This window comes from Bidens hawaiensis, unplaced genomic scaffold, assembly GCF_021521415.1.
Source record: "Bidens hawaiensis isolate Kalapana, Puna unplaced genomic scaffold, B.hawaiensis_p1.1 tig00008253_1, whole genome shotgun sequence".
Lineage (NCBI taxonomy): Eukaryota > Viridiplantae > Streptophyta > Magnoliopsida > Asterales > Asteraceae > Bidens > Bidens hawaiensis.
Genome location: NW_027491587.1, coordinates 678,784 through 702,341, shown reverse-complemented (window position 1 = coordinate 702,341; position 23,558 = coordinate 678,784). Strand labels below are relative to the sequence as shown.

Below are 23,558 nucleotides of genomic sequence, written 5' to 3'. Positions count from 1 at the left end.
GGAAACGCATCATCAAGGACTTCATGGACAAGCTACCTAGAAAGCTAAAACTAATTAACATCACTCGATTATTGTGAGACAAAGGATAAACGGTAATTTAGGAAGCTAAGTCGGTTCAATAAAGAATGTGAATACAGGAAGTATTCCTTTTACAAGGACTTAGCAGGTTTCGAGGACGAAACCTCTTATAAGGAGGGTAGACTTGTAACATCCCAAAATTTCTATGAATAAATAATTAATATATTATTTATTTAAGATGGAAAAGTTTACTTGAGTTAATAGAAATGTATTTAATTATGGACCAAAAAGGAAAGATGGGCCTAAGGTCCATAGGCTTAAGGGAGTATAAATACCCCTTAAACTCTAATCCTTTACATTTTCATACATCTCTACACCATAGCCTACACCATCAAAACACACACTTAACCCAATTCCCGTTTTTGAGAAAACCACCCACAAAGACACAAAGATTCTGGAGATCTAGCCGTCGGATCGGTCTCAAATTTTGACTGAGTGTTCACGGTATATAAATGAATACTTCCAAAGATTAGATCTTCGATCAGAGGACGGGAAGTACGGTTTTTATCAGCAAAACCATAGCTGCTCAAAAGTGAAGACTCCGGCGACTGTTCAGTTGTTCCGGCGACTGTAGATCGGCGACTGTTCAGTTGTTTACGGCGAAGGTGAGCTAATGGGTTTGTAGATCGGGATAAGACGGTTCCGTGGCCGCTTGAATCACTGAAATCGGAGTTCGTTTGATATGGTTTTGAGCCTCTCGAGTGATTTCAAACAAAAACCTCAAAGGTACGTTTTTGTTAAAAAGGCTTATTTTCATGAACGTATTTACTTGAAAATTGGTAGGATGATAGATCGGGGCATGATTATTGATAAAGTAATGAACTTGATAGTAAACGGGTTAGTTGGTTCGTTTCGAGTAAAACGAGTAGTGTACGGTTTGTGAAAAGAACGAGTAAACGAAGTCAGTTATGCATGAAACTTAGCAGGATAGTAAATCAGACCTTATTATGTGATAAAGTTGCAAACTTGATGTTTAAAGTTGACTTACCGAACTCATGGACATATACGACTCGTATAAAGAAACCCTAGATCTAGCCTTCGACGTTTTGGAACATAAAGGTCCAAGCTTTATGGTCACTCGGGTCATGTTTTGGCCGAAAACGGATAAGGAAATGTTTATGGGTTAATACAAAACCTTAATAAAGTATTAAAGTCAAGAAATGTAGTAATAAAGGTGAAAAACGGTGGAAAGCGAGTCAGATCTCGTTTTTCGGATGAGGCCACGGTTTTCCGGCGACGACGGCGCCAGTAAGGCGGTGGGTACGAGGTTGATATGTCGAAGAATGTTTCTGACATTCTCTGACCTAACCCTAATTCTTTAATGGGGAGTTAACGAACTAAAGGTAATTCGTCAGGCGATTCGTTAATGGAAGCTTAACGAACTAGCCTTAGTTCGTGTCCTAATTCGTTAAGGAAAAGATAACGAATTAACCCCAATTCGTTATGACTATTCGTTAAAAGGAGATAGCGAACTAAAAGGTTCAATTCGTTACAGAAGTGTCATTCGCTATGAAGTCCAATTTGTTATAGGGCCCAATTCGTTACATGGACCGGTTCGTTATAGAGGTCAATTCGTTATAAAGTAACGAAATGGTCATTCGTTATGAACCCAATTCGTTAAGAACCAAGTAACGAACTAGAAGTTTGATAAAATGACATAACAGTCCCTGGACTTGGAAAGAATGAGATAATTACATAATAACCCATGGACTTTGATAATTGATGAAAGATACCTTTAAAGGTTAACAAGTAACGATTAACTAACCGGTAAGGGTTCAATGAAGTAAAACCAGCTTAGACGCTGAATATTAATTAAGTAAATGATAAGATGAGCTAGATCCGTATTTAATATATGTAATGATTATACAGTTAGTCGCGCACAACTAAAGAAAGGAATAACAATAAGCGGGAAACGTAACCGAGTTCAGGTGAGTTTTTAGCCCCACTTCCTTGTTGCCCGGGTAAGGTACACTAGTTTATGTAAATTCGGGCAAGGTTCACTTTATCAAGCAAGTCTGTTCTTCCGAACCAAGTATTTTACTCTTCCGAGTAAGGTTTGGTTGACCAAGTCCAAGAAGCCAAGTGATTGGATGACCGGGCAAGGTATTCATTAATAATTATGATCCAAGTATGCTTGATAATCTAAAGGAATATCTCTAAGTAATATCGGGCAAGGTTCAGCTCAAGCAAGGAATAGTACTCCCGAGTACACTTTGCTTATAAGTTATTTTATAGCAAAGAGCTGAAATGGATCATTGAAGAACAAGGTTTCTCGTAAGGGGTTGTCGGGCAAAGTCTTGCAAAGTCAAGAAGACTGAAGTCTACTCGGTGAGTATTTTACTTGGTAAAATACTCTTCAAGAAAAAGTCTACCCGGAAACTGATCTCGAGCACACTTCTATGTTACCAAGTTATGAAAGATGGCCGAGCATACTCGGAAAGACAAGATTGATGCAAAGCCTACCCGGAAGACTTGCTTTACACTTAGTTTATTTTGAATATGTAATTTAAATATGTACAATTGTATTTAGGGTCTAGAAGGAATGACAGCTGTCCTAGGTTGGCAGGCCTATTAATAGAATGATTAGGGCATGCCGCCAAGAGAGAGAGGACACGGATTTTGAGCCTTTACACTTTTCGGATAAGAAAGAATATTTCTTGAAAGTGACGACTGTCCTTGGATTCCTAAAACCCTAAATCGATTATCCACTTTGTATGATGAAAATTATATAGATGGAAATCTTTTGAGTGAATCCTGTGTGTGCTTTCTACCTTTGATTATTCTTTGCAACCGTATGTTTGTTATTGATTCCGCCTTTAACAAACGGATATCTTTCTAAATATAGCAACCCGTCATTAACTCTCTTGTCAACACATTAATCTGTGTGAGTTATGACATGATTAATTAAGATCCAGCTGAAATCGAGGGGCCAGACAAGTGGTATCAGAGCTTGTTACTGCTATTTTGGAAAGATTGTTGCTGATTGAAGATTTGAAGAAGAATGACGTAAGCAGACCACTGTTCGATTGATTTGTGACGTCAGTAGCCCTGTTTTTCATTTTTCTTCCAGATCTACAATCTACCGGTGTTTTCTCTTCCTTATTTCAATTGAAGTTCTAATCTTTATATCTAAATCTTGTTCTAATCACTTCAGACACATCAGATCTGAGCATTCTGTTTTCAGATCTGATTATTTTGAAACTCTTTGTTTACAAACAACTGATTTTTGATTTCTCAAAATGTCTGGGTATGAGGAACAAGAGGTGTCTACTAACAAGATACCAAGGTTGTATGGACAGGAAAACTTTATCAAATGGAAAGTACTCTTTGAATCAACCGCATGCTACAATGATATTGATATGTGGAACTCCATCAAGAATGGTCCACAAACTACTGTTGAAGAAGGTTCAAATGCAGCTGCAACTGCTGCTGTAAGAGAAAGAATGAGAAAGGTGGATGGCAAAGCCTTAGCTATGATTAAGCTAGGTTTGTCTTGGAAGATTCTGACCAAGGTGGCACATCACACAACTGCCAAGCAAATGTATGATGCCATCCTTGAGATGTATGAAGGGAATACTGAACTAAAGAACATAAAGAAGCAAAGACTGAAGCAACAGTTGGAAAGGTTCAAGTATAAGGATGGAGAGAGGTTGAAATCAATACTAGAACGTTTTCTAAGTATTGTGAATGAGTTGAGGACAACTGATTATGTAATGACTGACTTTGATTTAAATACAAAGTTACTCAACTCAATGCCAAAAGAATGGTATACTCTTGCAAGTTCATCCTTCAGAAGCATAATTTCAATGAATTGAAATTGGATGATGTAGTATGCTTTCTTCAGGCTGCAGAACTTGAAATGATAGAGAATGAGATGATTAAGGAAGATAGACCATGCTTCAATGTTTCAAATGCATTGATTGCACCCATGGGAAATCTGTCTACCAAGAATCAACAGCAAATTTCCATTATTGAAGAACCAGCTGAACATAATGTTGTTACTCCAAAATCTTTCATTGGAGGTAGCAAAAGTAATCAAGGAAATCAGCAGAGGTTCAATGTGCAACTGATTGATGACACTGATTCTGCCTCTATGCCAAGTGGAAATGTTCCTCATACTGGCACAGGACATGGTCAAAGAAATGAAACACAGGCTTTGCTGTCTATGTTTACTGAGTCATATAATGCATTTGTTGCAAAGAACCTAATTCACACAAGTGTGGTACAAGATGATTTAGAGCAAATTGATGCAGATGACTTGGAAGACATAGATTTGAAGTGGCAAGCTGCCATGTTGGGTTTGAGAAGTAAAAGGCTGTATAACAGAACTGGTAGGTCTCTGGTTTCTGGTCATAATGACAGGATTGGATTTGGCAAGTCAAAAGCAATCTGCTACAATTTTCAGCAACCTGGTCATTTTGCAAGAGAATGCAATCAACCAATAAACTTTCAAATGAATCAATTCCAGAATCAACAACCAGGAGGTCAACAACAATATCAACAAAATCAACCAAGAGGTCAGCAACATTACCAACAAAATCAGCTAAGATTCAACAACAACAACAATCAAATGAACAACTTCAACAAAACAACTTCAATCCCAACAACACTTACAACCCCAACTTCAACAACTTTCAGGCTCAAATGAATAATCAACAACAAAGTATGCAACAGACTCAAGGTTTTCAAATGAATAACAATCAAAACCTTCAAGCAGCTCAAAATGTTCCAAACAACACTGTTCCAGCAAATCAAAATCAGATCAGAAATCAAGGAAATGTGACTGTGACTACACAGCATGAAGGAAATTTTGATTGGAGCAATCATGAAGAGCACATTGCAGATGATATAAAGAAAGCAAATGTGGCATTCATAGCCATAATTGAGAAAGAAAAAGGATCATCATCTCAAGTACACTCTGCTCCTACTGTTGATTTAAATGAACTTACCATTGAATTGAGAACAAAAGTAGGCAAGCTGGAAAGTGAGTGTTTTAGAAAACAAAGTATCATCAATGAGTATGAGGCAAGTGAGATGATCAGTGAAGAAAAGATTAAAAGCTTTGAAGATGATTGCATGATCAATTACAGTACTCAAACCAGATACATCACTGAGATTGATGGATTAAAGAAGATGTTGGTTGAAGAAAAGGTGCAAAACACAAGACTGAAGGTTGAAACTGAATTTCTGAAGAATTTGGTCTCAACAGGCAACATATGTGGTATACTGAAACAGGTGAAGGAACAAGACAAATACAAAGCAGTTCCACCTCCATTCAACAACAACTTCATGCCAAAAGTTGACAAAGAGAAAAGAGATGCATACTTGCAACAATTCAGAGATGACTTTCAGGACAAGGAAGAATTTGTTGATTTGTACAAAAAGGTAGAAGTGAATGAAGAAGGAGAGTTTGTGATTAAGAAAGTGGTAAAAGAGGATAAGTCAATTGGAGTTCAAGTCTCTAAGGATGACTTTGAGTCAGTTGAATTGGATCAAGATGACTTGAGTGATTTGAGTGATCAAATTACTGAAAAGGAAATCAAAGCTGCTGAAAGAGGAAGAAAATATAAGAAACCGGAATCTGTTGATAAACTTCCAAAGTATCCACCAGTCCCACCAAGATTGAAGAAATAGAATGATAAAATGAAAATAGAACATGTTTCTTTTGACATTTGTGAAAGGAGGAAGATAAACTACAATGCAGTCAGACCACCAAGCAAGGCTGTATTGGGTAGGATAAAGCAGAACAACAAAAAGAAGATGGTGATAGAAAAAGTTGATACATAAAATTTTATCCCAGTTTATCCAATCTTTTCTAGTCATGAGGTGTTGGATGTTGGAGAAGTGGAAGTTATGGAACAGTATGAGAAAAGACAGTCAAGGGTTAGAGAAAACAGTGATGAAGAACCTGTGACTATTGAAAAAATTGTCTTTGTCAAAAGCAAACTTGAAAGACAAGACATTAAGATTGAGGAGTTTGTGCCATTCTCAATTAACTATGATAGCTTAAAGAATCAGAAGACACTAGGAGTCAAGTCACCTAAGCCAAGTGAAAGATTCAAGAAACCAAAAGAATATGAAATATTCAAAGGAAAGGTTTGGTGCAAAAGGTGTGATGAATATGGTCACCACACAGATTCATGTAATGAAAGATTCAAATTCAAACCATTTCATGTACCAGATGGAACAAAGTATGGCCAAGACTTTGTTCTATACAAATAGAAGTATGATATATATCTGGGAAAAGGAAAGGTGTGTGGAAATGAAACCATGAACAGAGAAGAAAAAAAATCTTCAAAGGATACAAGGATTGAGAAGAAAGCTGAATTAACAACAAAGAAGCAAGTGGCTGAATTAGCAAAAAGAAGTAAATCTCCTAAGAAGCATGAGAAATTGACCAAAAAGATCTATCAGTCTTTGAGAATCAAACAAGATACTCAATCAGTCAAATCTGATGGTTCTCAAGGATCATCAAGCATTGAGAAGACAAGAAGAAAAGATGCACATTCTAGAAATAAACCAACAGAACTCACTGGTGATGAGAAGTTTCTATTAAAACATGGATATGAACCACATGGTTTCCTTTGGAAACCTAAGAATGAGAGTAAGGTTGAGCAAGTTGCTGATGTGAGAGCCTACTCTGAGAACAAGGACTATGTGATAAAGGAGTATGCCGCTGACTCAGCTGAATACCAGTATCCAACCTCACAAGTTAAAACTCCCAGAGAGTGTGGTTATGAAACTGATAATTCAGACAACTTAGAATTGACTCATGAAGATCCTGAACCAACAACACTCACTTCCCAAGCTGTGTCTAAAACTGAATCTGATGGGCTGCAAGTTGGTAAGGCTTGCACTTCATCACTCAACTAATCAAATTTTTTTTTTGTATTTGCAGGAACAGTCCACTCCTCTAAATGATATATGGTATATGGATAGTGGTTGTTCTAGGCACATGACTTGTGACAAGAGATCTCTTGTCAATTATGAAGAAAAGTATGAAGGTCCAGTAGCTCTTGGGAGTGATGAGAATAGTGGAAAGATTGTTGGAAAAAGAATCTTAACAAATGGGAAAGTCTCATTTGATAATGTATTTCATGTTGAAGGTCTTCAGTATAATCTGCTGAGTATATCACAAATGTGTGATAAGGGTTACAAAGTCAGCTTTGATGATTCACACTGTTTCATTTTAAAACCTGAGTTTGTAATTCCACCTGAAATGATTATGATGATGGCACCAAGAAATGGTAACTTGTATGAATTGAATATGAAAGAAGCTATTTCAAGAGGAAGTGCATGTTTTGTTTTCAAAGCCACTGAAAATGAGTCAAAATTGTGGCATAAGAAACTGTGTCATGTGAACTTGAAGAACATGAATAGACTTGTCAAAGGTGAGCATGTCATAGGCTTACCTACAAGAGAATTCAAGTTGGAAGATCATTGTGATTCATGTCAAAAGGGAAGACAACACAAATCTACTCATAAGTCAAAACTCATCAATTCAATTGTCAAGTACTTGAATTACTTCACATGGATCTCTTTGGTCCTGTGAGTGTACCAAGTATTGGGAAGAAAAGACATTGTCTGGTGATCATTGATGACTATTCAAGATACACTTGGGTTTATTTCCTATGTACCAAGGATGAGACTGCAGAGTTGATTAAAGGTTTTGTAACAATGATTGAGAACAAGTTGAATAAGACAGTCAAGATGATGAGAAGTGACAATGGCACTGAGTTCAAGAATGGAGTTATGTAAGAATTCTGTGAAGCAAAAGGAATATAACAACAATTCTCATCTCCTAGAACTCCTGAACAAAATGGTGTTGCAGAAAGAAGAAATAGAATTTTGATTGAAGCTGCAAGAACCATATTAGCAGATGCAAATCTGCCTGTCACTTTTTGGGCTGAAGCTATAAATACAGTCTGCTATGTTCAGAACAGGGTACTTGTGAACAAAAGGCATAACAAAACTCCTTATGAAATATTTCACAACAGAAAGCCTTACATCAAGTTTTTCAAGCCCTTTGGATGCAAATGTTTTCTTTTAAATACAAGGGACTATTTGAACAAGTTTCAAACAAAATCCCTGGATTGCTTCTTTGTTGGATATTCTACACACTCAAAAGCCTACAGAGTTTATGTGAAAGATCACTTGAGTGTTATAGAATCTCTGGCATCATTTTTAATGAGAATCAATTCAATACAGTTAATGGTGCAGCATGGCTATTTGATCATGAGAAGTTAATAAGGTCTTTCAAGATTTATACTGAAGACTTTGATGAATCTTTCTACAAGACCAGTGAAATTGAAGAGAAAAAGAAGAAATCATTGGACTTGGAAGAATTATGGAAGAAAGTTGCAAGAAAAGAAAAGGAGTATACTTTTGTGAAGAATCCCTCATATGAAAATGGTCAACATGATCGAGAAAATAATCACAATTCTGAACATGATCATACTAAGAACAATCAAGACAATCAAGATGTACAGGATGATCAAATTCAGAATGAGGGTGACACACGCAACCAAGCAAGTGGAGAAGAAGCTGCATCTACAGCAAGATTTCAAGAACTATTTCAAAGATTGAACATAGAAAACAATGGTGCATCTACTTCAGGACAACATAATGATGAAGCACCAGAGTTTCATGATGCAGAAGCTGATTTAATCATTGAAGAACCAGAGTTCAATGAAACAAATCTTGACACAAATTTGTCTACATATATGATTGTACAAACTCCTTATATAGAAAAGAATCATCCTTCTGAAAACATCATTGGTGATTTGCATGAAAGAGTTACAAGAAGTCATTCCGAAATTGCAAACATTTGTCTTTACTCTTGTTTTCTGTCCCAAATAGAACCAAAGAACATAGCACAAGCATTAAAAGATAATAATTGGGTGGAAGCAATGCAAGAGGAATTGGCACAATTTAGAGACCTGCATGTGTGGGATCTTGTTGATAAGCCATTTGACAGATATGCAATTGGAACCAAATGGGTTTTTAGAAACAAAAGGGATGAAAGGGGTTTGGTGATTAAGAATAAAGCTAGACTTGTAGCACTGAGTTGTCTTCAAGAAGAAGGAATAGACTTTGAGGAAGTCTTTGCACCGGTTGCAAGACTTGAAGCTATCAGGATTTTTCTTGCATATGCTGCCTCAAAGAACATTAAAGTGTTCCAGCTTGATGTTAAGTATACATTTCTAAACGGAAAGATTGATGAAGAGGTGTATGTTGCTCAACCTCTAGGTTTTGAGGATCCAATGTATCCAAACAGGGTGTATAAGTTAAACAAAGCCCTTTATGGATTGCATCAGGCTCCTAGAGCATGGTATGATGAGCTGTCAAATCATCTTCTTGAAAATGGTTTCAAAAGAGGAGCCATTGACAAGACACTCTTCTACAAAAGAAAGGGATCAGACTTGCTTCTGTTACAAGTGTATGTGGATGACATCATCTTTGGTTCTACAAATGAACAAATGTGTATGGAGTTTGAAGGGGTAATGAAGTCCAAATAAAGCATGAGTTGTATGGGAGAAATGAACTTTTTAGGATTGCAAGTTCAACAGAAGGTTGAGGGGATTTACATTCATCAAAACAAATATGTGCAGGACATTTTGAACAAGTTCAACTGTCAAGAGTACAAGACTGCTTCAACTCCAATGGACACCAAAGAAAAGATGATTACAGATGAAAAGGGGGAGCCTATAGATGAACATGAATATAGAGCCAAAATTGGATCTCTGATGTATCTTACTGCAACAAGACCAGATATCATGTTTGCTGTATGTGTGTGTGCAAGATTCCAATCAAGTCCAAAAGTCTCCCACATGAATGCTGTTAAAAGAATATTCAGATATTTGAAGGGAAGACCAGACTTAGGGATTTGGTATCCAAAGAACCAAGCTTTTGATCTGATTGCATATACAGACAGTGATTATGATTGCTGTAACAAGAGTAGAAAGTCAACCTCAGGAGGATGTCAATTTTTGGGTGAAAGGCTAGTGTTATGGCAATGTAAAAAGCAGACTACAGTCTCAATCTCTACTGCAGAAGCTGAATATGTTGTTGCATCCGCCTGCTGTGCACAAGTTCTATGGATTCAAAATCAGATGCTGGACAATGGTTTGAATTTCTTGAACACCCCTATTCTTATTGATATTACTGCTGCATATTTTACTGTTAAAAAATCCAGTTCAACATTCCAAAACTAAGCACATTGAAATCAGACATCATTTCATCAGAGACTGCAGTGAAAAAGGTTTGATTGAAATGCAAAGGGTTGATACAAGTGACAATTTGGCTGACCTATTCACCAAACCACTTGATAGAACCAGGTTCAACTTTCTTCTGAAAGCCCTGGGAATGATCAACTCTGATGAAATATGATTAAGGATGTGTGCCTGGTTGTGTGTCTCTCTGTGATAACTGATTATTTTGTTAGAGATTACACATATTGAATATTTAGTGAATATGCTTGATTATGTTACTTAAGTATGATATTTGAATATGCTACTGAATATGTTAACTGTTATGTGCTTTAACTGTGTATGTATGCAAACATTGACATGTTTGATCTGATTGATAGGTTTGCATGATTATCTGTTGATGTGCATGTGTGATGTTAAAATAAGTGCCTGTGTTGTGATTTACTTGTTAGAGTAAGCTTATTTGACATCACTGCTTGAATGCTTGAATATGTGTATTATCTGATCATGTGATGTTATTAAGATAGGTTAGACCTTGAATGTTAGTATTGTCTGCTTGTCTTGATGATGTTATGTTTGATTAAAATTTGATTGTGTTACAACTGTTTGTGTCAAAATAAGTTTTATGTCAAAATAAAATGATAAAATGAATTTTCTAATGAATTTTTGCATAAATACTTTATTTTGTTCAAAACATGAGCAAGTTGATTAATGGTGTAGAGATATGATAAGATTATTCAGTTCAAGCTTTAAAAGAAGCTTAAAAGAAGGATTTTTTTTTTGGAAAAATCTCAAGTAGTTGTTTTTGCTGAAAATTATGTCCTTTGTCCAGTTGGAAGGACATGCACTTGTGTATGTTTGTTCCTTAAATCTCTACAGATTCAAAGGATAGCCATTGACCTGAAAACTGAATGCATTTAGGGCAATAATAACTTGTTTCTTACTCCTTCACTTAAAACTATGTCAATAGCTCTGACTTTGAAAGGACATATATTCACATGTATGTTTGGTCCTGTTGACCACTTTTGGTCAAACAGGATAGCCATTAACAGGACAATGAAGAGATATTGGGGTGATTGAATATTAAACTGTGATTATTGGGAAATGATAGTACATTGACTACTTAGCTGATCATATGGAATTAATAGGCTAAAAAGACCTTAGTATAGTCACTAACATGTATGGTTGCTTTCCCATGATGATGTAAAATCTAAGGTGATATAAACATAATGAATATGCTAATCTTTATGTGGAGATACATAGTTGTCTTTGCATGTCTCAAGATAAATCTCTCCGAATGATAGGCAGAAAAGTGATTACCCAGTAGTAGGTCCCCCCGCGGGGCGTCGCTGATCGATACGAGATCCGCACGAGGTCTAGGATTGCGAAATCCTCCTAGACTCGTTTATGGTGTAGAAAACGAAGAACACGATTACACACAAACAAACACACGAACAAACACACGAATGGGATAAACACATCTGCAGATCTTTTATATAATAACCGAAACACATTACATACCAAACACGAAAACAAATGACGGCCGACCCGAGGTGAGCTCTACCTCGGGCCGTCCCACATGACTCTCCCTCTCGGTTTCTTTCTAGACAATTAAACTGATCACAAAACACTCTAACTTTTTGGATTCACAAACCTAAACAAGACACACATATATATAGACAAAAAAACTTCGCGGGCTTGGGCTTGGTCCTGTAGGCGAAGTTGTTATAACTTCGCCAAAGGCGAAGTTGTTCTAACTTCGCCTATGGCAGAAGTTGTTACAACTTCACCTATGGCGAAGTTGTTATAACTTCGCCTATGGCGAAGTTGTTCTAACTTCGTACATCGTTTCTGCTGAACAGAAATGCATAGCGACGGTCACAAAATGCACCAACAGACTCCCCTTTGACCGTTGCTCTCAATTCTAACAAACACAAAAGATCATCTGTTACAAAACATGCACCAACAGACTCCCTCTTAACTGATGATCTTCTGTTTGCTCTTCAACCAGCCGTGTCTGAAACTGTCTTGTAGCTTCACAAATCTACCAATCACCCAGCGTCTTCCATATCAGATCTTCCCTTCAGTGTAAGCTTCTCGAACTATATAGATTGAGGTCTTTGAAATGCATGCATCCCCGTGCCTAATTGATCATCTCAACCAATCACGTGAGTCCTTCTGACTTCACCAACACGTGAAGTTCTTCTAACTTCACCAACACGTGAAGTTGGGCTCCCTCCACAACTTCACCAACACGTCGGCATACGATATGGTTTAATCTTCAACTACTAAACATCAAGTGATCAATTTCATCACAAAACCACCTTGACAGAATCTAACACACATGACCATCAATTAATTCGAAGCATCTTCAATCACCAGGGATAACGATCAAGAACATAAACACTTTAATTCCCAATTAAATCCAACTTGTTCCAGAATTTTCACTTTAATAAATAAGCATCACGTTTCAGGATCCAATTCTTGAACGCCTTGAAAATAACATAAATAATATGCTCTGACCGCAATCCAGTAATGACAAAAACCTTCAGTTCAATTTGACTTTCTTCAGTTGATCAACCTCGAACAACAACTATTTCATTGCCCACAAACACCCAAATATGTGTCAATATCCAGTTTCAATCAATATCCCATTCACAACCTCAACTCCAAATCCAGAGTTGACAATTATTTGTTCACACGTAAGACCAAGAGATAATAAGTTTCACTCGTTGACGGAACAACGTCTTAGGTCTCACAATAATCGTGTACACCTGGCCATACAGACGAAAACTCCAAACAATTTTTTTTTTTTTTTTTTTTTAACTTCGCCTAAAGTCAACTTCGCCTAAAAGTCAACTTTGCCCCTCCATAACTTCGCCTGTCCATAACTTCACCTGTCCATAACTTCGCCTAAACCTTAAAATTTAAGCGACAACTTCGCCTGAACCCCATAACTTCGCCTGCGGCGGCTGTTCGGCCAAAAACGCATCAGAAACGTGCCAGAAACACCAAAACGTAGATCTCGAACCATAGCATAAGAGCCTAAGGCTCTGATACCACTTGTAGGTCCCCCTCGCGGGGGTAGCTGATCGATACGAGATCCGCACGAGGTCTAGGAGTGCGGAATCCTCCTAGACTCGTTTATGGTATAGAAGACGAAGAACACGATTACACACAAACAAACACACGAACAAACACACGAATGGGATAAACAAATCTGCAGATATTTTATATAATAACCGAAACACATTACATACCAAACACGAAAACAAATGACGGCCGACCCGAGGTGAGCTCTACCTTGGGCCGTCCCACACGACTCTCCCTCTCGGTTTCTCTCTAGACAATTAAACTGATCACAAAACACTCTAACTTTTTGGATTCACAAACCTAAACAAGACACACATATATATAGACAAAACAACTTCGCGGGCTTGGGCTTGGTCCTGTAGGCGAAGTTGTTATAACTTCGCCTAAGGCGAAGTTGTTACAACTTCGCCTATGGCAGAAGTTGTTACAACTTCGCCTATGGTGAAGTTGTTACAACTTCGCCTATGGCGAAGTTGTTTTAACTTCGTACATCGTTTCTGCTGAACATAAATGCATAGCGACGGTCACAAAATGCACCAACACCAATCATACACGAGCCTGTTGTTATTTGGTCAACCAAAAATGAAACATCTTCAAATATGACAAAGAACATGCTTTAAGAAAATTTAAGAAAATATCAAAAACAAGGGGAAGAATGAATAAATCAACCAAAAGTTGATAAGTGTTTTAAATATTTTATCAAACAAGAGGGTTACAACAAGAACTACAAAGATGTTGACAAAATCTGTCTCATCTTGAATGAAAGGCAAGTTATTAACTGTAAGTCCAACGTTCAACCTCTATATATGTTTGACTAAAAATACAAAAATACAATAAGTTCTGTCATACAAAAACAATTTTTGACCAAATACAGGAGGTTGGAGTCAAATTGGGGTAATCTGGGGAAAGCCAAATAAGCTTTGAGAAGAGATATGAGGCATCATAGCACAGTGTTGACCATTAATGCATTAAGCTTTAAATGAACCTAAATCATATCACCAAAGAGATGAAATTCATGCTAAGTTTATACCTGCTGTTAACCTATCTATGTTGTCATAATAATGCTGAGAATGAAGTATTGAGAAAGCTACTTAGTCAATATGATCCCATTCTTGAGATCTTTTCTAGAAAATGGAAGAAACTGTTTTGAAGAGAAATATATCTGAAATTTGATCTCTAAATGCACCATTTGCTCTTAAACTATGATCTGAAAAGAAAAATATATTTTGACAAAGTGGTTTAAGTCAAAAAGTGTTGCATTTTGCCTAAAATAGGTTGAATATGTAAGTTCGGGTAAGGTTTGATGCCTTATAACCTTCCCGGGAACAAACTGTTTGAGTATGTTTTTCGGGTATGGTTTAATGATTTAAAACCTTTCCGGGTACAAAACAGTTGATTATGTGTGAATATGTTGTTTCGGGTAAGGTTTGATATTTTTCAACCTTTCCGAGTAAGCTTAGTCATTTTTGACTAACTTTATGATTTTTGGGCATGCTTTGAAGTGTTTACACTTTCCGGGTAGAGTACACTGTTGTACTCATTTCCCGAGCAAGCTTGAAGTCTTGAGATAATTATGTGTTGTTATAGCTAGCTTTTAACAAGAAATTCTTGTTTCGGGCAAGCTATGCATGTTATATGTTGATTGTGATTCCAAGCAAACTTTATTAACTTAGTCAAGTACATCAAGTAAGCTTTGTGTTTTGTGTGAATATGTTGTTAGGAAAGGTTTGTTAATCTTTCCGGGCGTGCTTAGATATTACTATTTAAGTTTGTCATTTTTCGGGTATGGTTTGGCATGTTGAAATCCCTCGGGTAAGGGCATACCTGATGATTGAATGTGTTTATCCTAGCAAGCTTAGTGCTAACATAGGATTTTCGGGCAAGCTCTATGAAATTTTAGACTATAGCACACTTAAATGTTTATGTGTTTTAATTTCATTCCGAGCATGCTTTGTGATATGTGTGTTTATGATTTCTTTGAAATTACAAGTGTTTTCAGGCAAACTTTCTTTTCCGGGCACACTTTATATTTCGGGTACACTTTTGTTCCCTCAATATACTTGGTAATTTCAAAACTTAACTTTCCGAGTACACTGTCTGCTAGAATTCCTTTTCCGGGCACACTTTGTACTATATGAAGGTTATTCGGGTATACTTTGCATTAGAAAGGTGTTCGGGCACACTATTCTCTTGAATGGTTGCTCGGGAACACTATGTTTTCAAGTATGCTTGATTGAATATGGTATTTAGTATGATAAAATTGATTATGATTCTTATTAGGGTTTATGCTAGATAAGTTTTAATTTGAGATTGAGAAATCTATATGGGTGTCTTGATTGATTCCTAGTAAGGATGTTTATTTGATGTTTATACTTGATTATTTGCCTTGTGATTAATTTCTCAAGAAATCTAGTATTTCAGGTAAGCTTTCTTCATTGTGTCTTAACTTTAAATTAATTTGCTTGATCAAGCAAGGTTTATAAACAGAAGTATTCGGGAAAACTTTGTATATTCAAAAAATGAAAATTTTCCAAGCAAAGTTTGACCGGGTAAGCTTTGTAAGTGGATGTATACCGAGTAGACTTTGAAAAGAATAATTCCGAGTAAGGTTTTATTAACTTAAAAGATAAATATTGTTTTTAATATCAAATGGATAATGTTACTGTATGACAGCTAATAATTCACAAAAAGACAAAGAGCATTTAAAAGCCACTTTCAAAAGGTATATAAGAGGGAGTTAGGCAAAATTTTTAACATTATTTTTTCAATCTCTCTCCTTCCACTGCAAACTGCTTACTCTCAAAGAAACCCAAACCGACTTATCACATTCTATTATTCCTAACCCTAACTTGAATTAACCTTCTAATTCCGACTCGGTAAGCAACATTAATGTGTTTTCCGACGACAATTAGACTATAATGAGCTTTGATTATGTATCTGATTACTAATACTTTGTTTATGTGTGTAGGTTATAAATTTGTCGAAGAACAGGTTCTTGATGATTTTCTCTCTTTTCTTTCTTCTTCATTTTTTTATACCTGAAATTATCTAAAGTACTGAACTTATGACTAATTTCACTTTGAATATGTTTGTTTATGTGATTCAGATATGGCAGACGATGAACCCAAGTATGTCATCGAACCAAAACATAATATGTGTGCACTTCTACAAGTGACACCTGACAATGAGCCGATGGCTAGGATGATAACTTGGATGGCTCCGTCCAACGTCAGTTTTGCGTTCACCGAAAGCCCTGTCATATACAGAAATCATTCTTTGGATTTCTGGAGATCTGCTGAACTGATTGAGGACATAAATGGTAAAAGAATCGAGGCAACCGTGGCTAGACAAGAGATACATATTACGGAGAGAATGATAAGAAGATGTCTCCGGTTGAATGATGGTGATCACAACTCAATAAACTTCAGCACACTCCAGCTAATGAAAATATTTGAAGAGACAATGGGTTATCAAGGAAATGTTCATGATGGACAGTTTCAGAAGGGCATGTTTCCTATGCTATACAGATTTCTTATTCATCATTTTATACATGGATTTGCTTCAAGGAAGGGATCGTGGACCTTGATGAGTCACGACTTGGCAAATGCCACAGTTGGGATTATATATGATATGCCCTTCAATTTCTCTAAGATGATATTTGAAGGATTAGTAGGAAATCTGAAGAAACCTGAAAGAAAAAGATTTTTACAATATCCAAGATTCCTACAGATAATCTTCAATAGTGAGCTTCAAGATCTACCCACTGTTGGAACTACACACCAACTGCAAGACCCTGATACATATAGAAGAATCAAAAATCCAGGTGTCTCAAATACATACAACTCAAATGTTCCATTTGAGATATTGCCATGGTTATTGGACCATGACTTGCAAGTGATGCCAGTACCTGAGTTAAGCTCAGAGGAGGAAGGAGGAAAGGATGATAGTGATGATGATGGAAACTCTGATGATGGAGATGGTAATGGAGATGAAGGAGGAGACGAAGTGAATATTGAAGTTGTTGCACCTATTCAGGGGGAGCAACTTGAGCACATTGAACAACCAATTATTCCATCACCACCACAAACTCCACCACACCAGATCACTCACACACAACCACAAATCCTAACCTTAAGCCAACCAGAAACATCTACACATACATCCCCACCACCACAAACACCAACATCCATATTTCAATCCCACACTTCAAACCAAGACCAACCTGATTATGAACATTTCACCACATCACCACCTACAACACCACCAACTGATAGTGACCTTCTGACCTTATTAAAAGAAAATGTTGAACTGAGAAGAAGGAATGAGGAAGTAACTGAGGAAAATGTTATGTTGATGAAGAGACTAGTAGAAGCAAATTTGAGAATTCAAACCCTGGAGCAGGAGGTTGAGAAGACCTCAGCTGCTCCAAAACAGGGAGAGAATGAATCTAGGCCAACTGTCTCAAATGTGAATGTTGAAGAGACTGTAGCAGTTGTTGAGACTGCAGACAGTTTAAAGCTGATTATGAGTATGTATGATGATGGAGAGGAAAGCAGTGATGAAAGGAGGATTGATGATGATGAGTATGAAGGAGATATGTCTGAGGGTGCAGAACAAGACTATGATTACATTAATGAAAGAAGTGATGAAGAGACTGTTGAGAAAGTAAATGAAATTGAAAAGATAAATGCTGAAGAGCAGGATGAGACAGAGGAAAGGATTGAGGAGATAAATACAGAAGAGAATATGGCTATCACTGATATGGCTACTGATATTCCTACTGACATTGCTACTGATGTCTTAATGACATACTTACAGAACTAGAAACTGAAGTAATGAATGATGAAGATACTGCCACTGAGGAGATTGTGCTCACTGAACCAGAAAATGAACAAGCAGAATGCTCCAAGACATCAGTTACAGAAAGTGAAGAAGATTTAAAGAAAAGGCTGGAAAAGGGAAAAGCCAAAGTTACAGAAGAAGAGCCTGTTATGGCATATCCTGAAAAAGGATGTATTGTTTAGAGAAGATGATGAAACTGCTGCTGCTGCTCTAAGGGAACAAGTAAACATTTTGAGAGAAACAAGGGACATAGAAATACTGGCCCAAACTATGGACCCTGTAGAGTTGGCAGAGCAGGAAAACTTGATCAATCAAGCCAAATTTGCAAGGGAATTCATTGAAGAAGTGGCTGATCAAGAAGTAATAGAGGCCTTGATTGAGTTGAGAAGAGATGAGGAAGTTGATAACTCCCTAGCTTTGGTGGTCAGCATGTTTCAAACTGAAAGTCAACAAGAAACAAAGTCAAATGAGACTGCTGAACCAGTAAATTTGAATACTGATATGATGGCTGAAGAAGAAATTGGTGAGTCCATGGCCTCAACGGCTGCACAGAAATGGGCTCAACAGATTAAAGATGATATTAGACAAAATCCTGATGAATGGGAGTATGTGGATGATCCCAAGTATGGAAAGAAGTATTCAAGGAAAAGGGATCGACCAGAAACATTCATGTCAGATGAAGGTACTGAGTCTGTAAAGAAAGGGAGATGGGATGATAAGAACAACTACTTTGTAGAAACCCCTGATGATGAAGCAAGTCCCATAAGGGCAATTCCTTTGCAGACTTTAAGGCCAGATGAACATGTGCAAGGAGTGCCAAATGTATCAATCCCTGAGAATCCACTTTCTGATGAACCACAGATTGATGCAATGAATGATCTAACTGAAGGTGAGGATGAGTCTGAAGACTCTGATGATGATGATGACCCTGAGAATGAAAAGGAAATGAATGTGAAAGCTACTAATGTTGTGTCCCCTCAAGTCACAATGACTGAGGAACAAAGGACAAACATTGAGTTGAGTATGAGGGAGGCTAAAAGGAAAAATCCTTTGGTTGTAAAACTGAGAACATATGGCATAAGTTTTGATTCACTGGCTGATCTTGATGATGATCAGTCGCAGATGAGACTTGACAAAGAGAGAGATGCCCTGAAGGAAAAGATGGAAAAGAAAAATAGGGAAAGTCAGAAATTCAGGGAATATCTCAGAAGGCACAATCATTCAGAAAAAGATCTATCTAACCTAAACTTTGACAAACTACAAGATCTGTATAACAGAGAGAGAGAGAAGGTGATTGAGAAGTGTGTAAAAGAAAATGAGAAACTTGAAAAGATGGAAAATTTGAAGAAAAAGTTTGGAGAAATGTGTGGATACCTGCTGGAAAGAGGTATGAAGCCTGAGATTGTTGAATATTTATCAAGAGAATCAGTGCTGGACCAATACAACAAGTTGAAAAGAAAAGAAAAATTGAAAAGGGTCCAAACTGAGAGCTCTACCAAACAGGCTGAACCAACTGATGAACCACAAGCTAAGAAAAGAAGAATTCAGACCTTGAGAGAGAAGGAAAAAGAACAAATCAGATCAGTTGAAACCCCTACTCCTCAAGATGTGAAACATGAACCTGAGGATGAAACATTTGTTCCATGGGAAAATGAAGAAATGATAAACATACTAAGGAACATAATGATAAACCAAAGGGGAATGAGTGAAGTAGACTTCAATGTCTTGGAAAAAGAGGATCTGAAATACCTCTTTTATATACAAAAGGCTGAATGGGAAAAGGCTTTAAGAGAAGGAGAGAACCCAAGATACTACGCTGATGGTAGGTTTGTACCTGCTGGATTGGCAAGAACTCCTGGAATGGAAAAGATGTTAAGAGAACTTAAAGCAGCAGGACATGATGTTGTTGAATTAGCCAACCTTCCTACTGAAATGGTAGAGGCTATCTATGTAAAAGTTTTCAACTTGGGACCTCAAAAGCCCAAGAAGTCTGTTCCCTTCAGATCTCCTAATCCAAGAAGATATCCAAGAAGTGGAAGAGGTGAAGGTGGAAGAGGTGAATCTAGTAGTTCAGCACAACAAAGAACAACAAGACCACAATCAAATGTGGATCTTCCAAGAGAACTATACTATGATTCTATTTGTGAATGTTTGAGAGTAATCATGGAAAGTAGGCAATTGAGAGAGTTAGTTGTGAGGAGTGACTTCTATGAGTACACTCAAGAGCAACTGGAACGGATGGTTAATCTTAATTTGTATGATTACAGAGACAGATTCAGGACTGCTGGAAGGCAGATGAACAATTTGACAAAATTTCTGCTAACAGAAGCTAAGAATGGATTCAAGTTCCTAAAAGAAAAGAGAACCTGGAGAAAAGTCCAATTTCACAGGTCAAAGAGGACTGGAAAGCTAGGAAGAATGGACATTGCTGAAAGAGATTATTCAATGAAGGTCAAAGACAAGAATCCATTGTCAAATCTGAATACTTGTATAAGTCTTGGTGAAGGATGACACGCCCCAATTATACAGTGCAAAGAAATGGTGTTATTACAGAAGTTGAATCCAAAGAAAGTAATGACCATTATTTGCTGAGGAACTCTGATGGCAAAATACTGGGGATTATCAAGAAGGATGAAGACTTAAACTGCCTGCATGATGAAGATCTAATGGATATAAGGGACTTGGTGATACCAGAAAGTCACACTCACTACCGAGCCCTTAACATCTTTAAAATGAAAGCTGCACCAGTCATAAACAACAGAAAGCAAGTAGCCTACAATGCATGGAAAAGACAGAATTCCTAGATTAGGCTTTGTTATGTAAAATGAAAGCAAGTAGCCTACAATGCATGGAAAAGTCTTCGGACAACTTTCTGATTATGTAATTTGCTTATGTTATTTGGATATGTAATATTGATTTTTGATTTGATGTGTATTTTTGCTAAGTGTAAGTAACCATAGAAATGTTTTGGGTCAACTGAGGTGTTCCATTCTAGGGGGAGATTGTTGAGTCAAGAAATTTACCTAAGGGGGAGATTGTTGAGTCAAAGATTTGACCTAAATGAAGTACATGGAATATTGGAATCTTCTCAACCTCCTCTGATGTCGCTAAGTAATGGATCCGAGCACACCTTAGACATCCGAGCAAGCCTTTACTTAGCCGAGTACGATATTTTTCCTACCGGGCAAGGTTTACTTCAAGTAGTCTTCTTTAGTGGATATCCGAGCAGGGTTTGCAAATTAGTGCATTGCCGGGTAAGGTACACTAGTTTATGTAAATCAGGGCAAGGTTCACTTTATCAAGCAAGTCTGTTCTTCAGAACCAAGTATTTTACTCTTCCGAGTAAGGTTTGGTTGACCAAGTCCAAGAAGCCAAGTGATTGGATGACCGGGCAAGGTATTCATTAATAAGTATGATCCAAGTATGCTTGATAATCTAAAGGAATATCTCTAAGTAATATCGGGCAAGGTTCAGCTCAAGCAAGGAACAGTACTCCCGAGTACACTTTGCTAATAAGTTATTTTATAGCAAAGAGCTGAAATGGATCATTGAAGAACAAGGTTGCTCGTAAGGAGTTGTCGAGCAAAGTCTGGCAAAGTCAAGAAGACTGAAGTCTACTCGGTGAGTATTTTACTTGGTAAAATTCTCTTCAAGAAAAAGTCTACCCGGAAACTGATCCCGAGCACACTTCTCTGTTACCAAGTTATGAAGGATGGCCGAGCATACTCGGAAAGACAAGATTGATGCAAAGCCTACCCGGAAGAGTTGATTTACCCTTAGTTTATTTTGAATCTGTAATTTGAATATGTACAATTGTATTTAGGGTTTCTAGAAGGAATGACAGCTGTCCTAGGTTGGCAGGCCTATAAATAGAATTATTAGGGCATGCCGCCAAGAGAGAGAGGACACGGATTTTGAGCCTTTACACTTTTCGGATAAGAAAGAATATTTCTTGAAAGTGACGGCTGTCCTAGGATTCCTAAAACCCTAAATCGATTATCCACTTTGTATGATGAAAATTATATAGATGGAAATCTTTTGAGTGAATCCTGTGTGTGCTTTCTACCTTTGATTATTCTTTGCAACCATATGTTTGTTATTGATTCCACCTTTAACAAACGGATATCTTTCTAAATATAGCAACCCGTCATTAACTCTCTTGTCAACACATTAATCTGTGTGAGTTATGACATGATTAATTAAGATCCAGCTGAAATCGAGGGGCCAGACAATTTTGTTTTATTTTTTTCCCTGGATTATCAAAGAAGTCGGAAGGGAGTGCAGATGTTGACTGAGCTTGAGGTGGTCTGGTTTGACTTTGATATGACTCAGCAGGATGCTCTGGTTTAGCTTTATTATGTTCTATAGAATCTGCGGATTTCACATTGTCAACTGGAGTAGTTGCAACGGCATTTTCTTTTACGTTTTTAATCGCCTGTCAAAATCAACAATTTTATTATTATTAAGTTAAGAGGGAAGAGAATTAAAAGAGCAATAAAAAATAGAGCAATCATTCATATATGTAGACACACACACACATGCAAATGAAAACGCTGATAACACAAACACATTTGGTGGAAAATCAACATCTATTACTTAAGGATCAATAGGTGAATACTAATTAAGCGTCGTAATTTTTATATTTGATGAATATATGTAGTTCGAAATGGTACCTGACGATGCTTTGAAGAAATTTGGTGTGCAGTCCAGGCAGAGTCGGATTTAAAACAACATCACAAACTTTACAGACGGGGAGGTCAGATTCATTATACCTAGAAATAGAGAAATGTGGACGAAGAACAACATTTCTTTCTTATGTTAATATAAACAAAGCATAGTTAAGTTAAGTTAAGTGGAAGTCAAAAGTATTTATTAGTCATTTGGGCTATTATAAGTGTTGTTATCTAAGTAAAGAAACATGAAAACTAAATTACAAGACATCTGATGTTATTACTATCAAGTAAAATGATTACCTTATGAGAGGAGAATCAATACATTTGTCCTGCTGTTTTTGTGCTTTCAATTTAGCGCGATACAGTGCCTTCTTTTGATCCATTAATTAATTAATAATATACTACTCTGCAACAAATTAAATAATAATAATACTTAGTTAGAGTTAGGGTTAGAGATTTATTACAGTATTATTCGGTTGGTATTTTGCAGAAACAAATTGATGATGAAATAAATAAAGACCAAGTCGTGTTTACCCTTTGCGCCGCCGCTGCTACCCCGATTGTTTTTCTTCTTCAATATTCATCATCATCATCATCATCATCATCAGTATAATAATAAACCAAACCCAATTAGATCATACTGAGGTTAGGTCAGTTGCCGGTG

At 37.0% G+C, this 23,558-nt stretch overlaps 1 pseudogene across 1 annotated transcript in view; it reads right to left on the bottom strand.

Moving 5' to 3' along the window:
• LOC143637363 (protein ABA AND ROS SENSITIVE 1-like) overlaps positions 1-23,277 on the bottom strand; it is a 52,427-nt pseudogene extending 29,150 nt beyond the window's left edge. Inside the window, exons 1-3 of the transcript XR_013154416.1 lie at positions 23,195-23,277; positions 22,895-22,993; positions 22,452-22,656 (exon numbers count right to left, since the gene is read on the bottom strand). The product of XR_013154416.1 is annotated as a protein ABA AND ROS SENSITIVE 1-like (transcript). The remainder of the gene's footprint in view (positions 1-22,451; positions 22,657-22,894; positions 22,994-23,194) is intronic.
• Between the last annotated feature and the right edge of the window lie 281 nt (positions 23,278-23,558).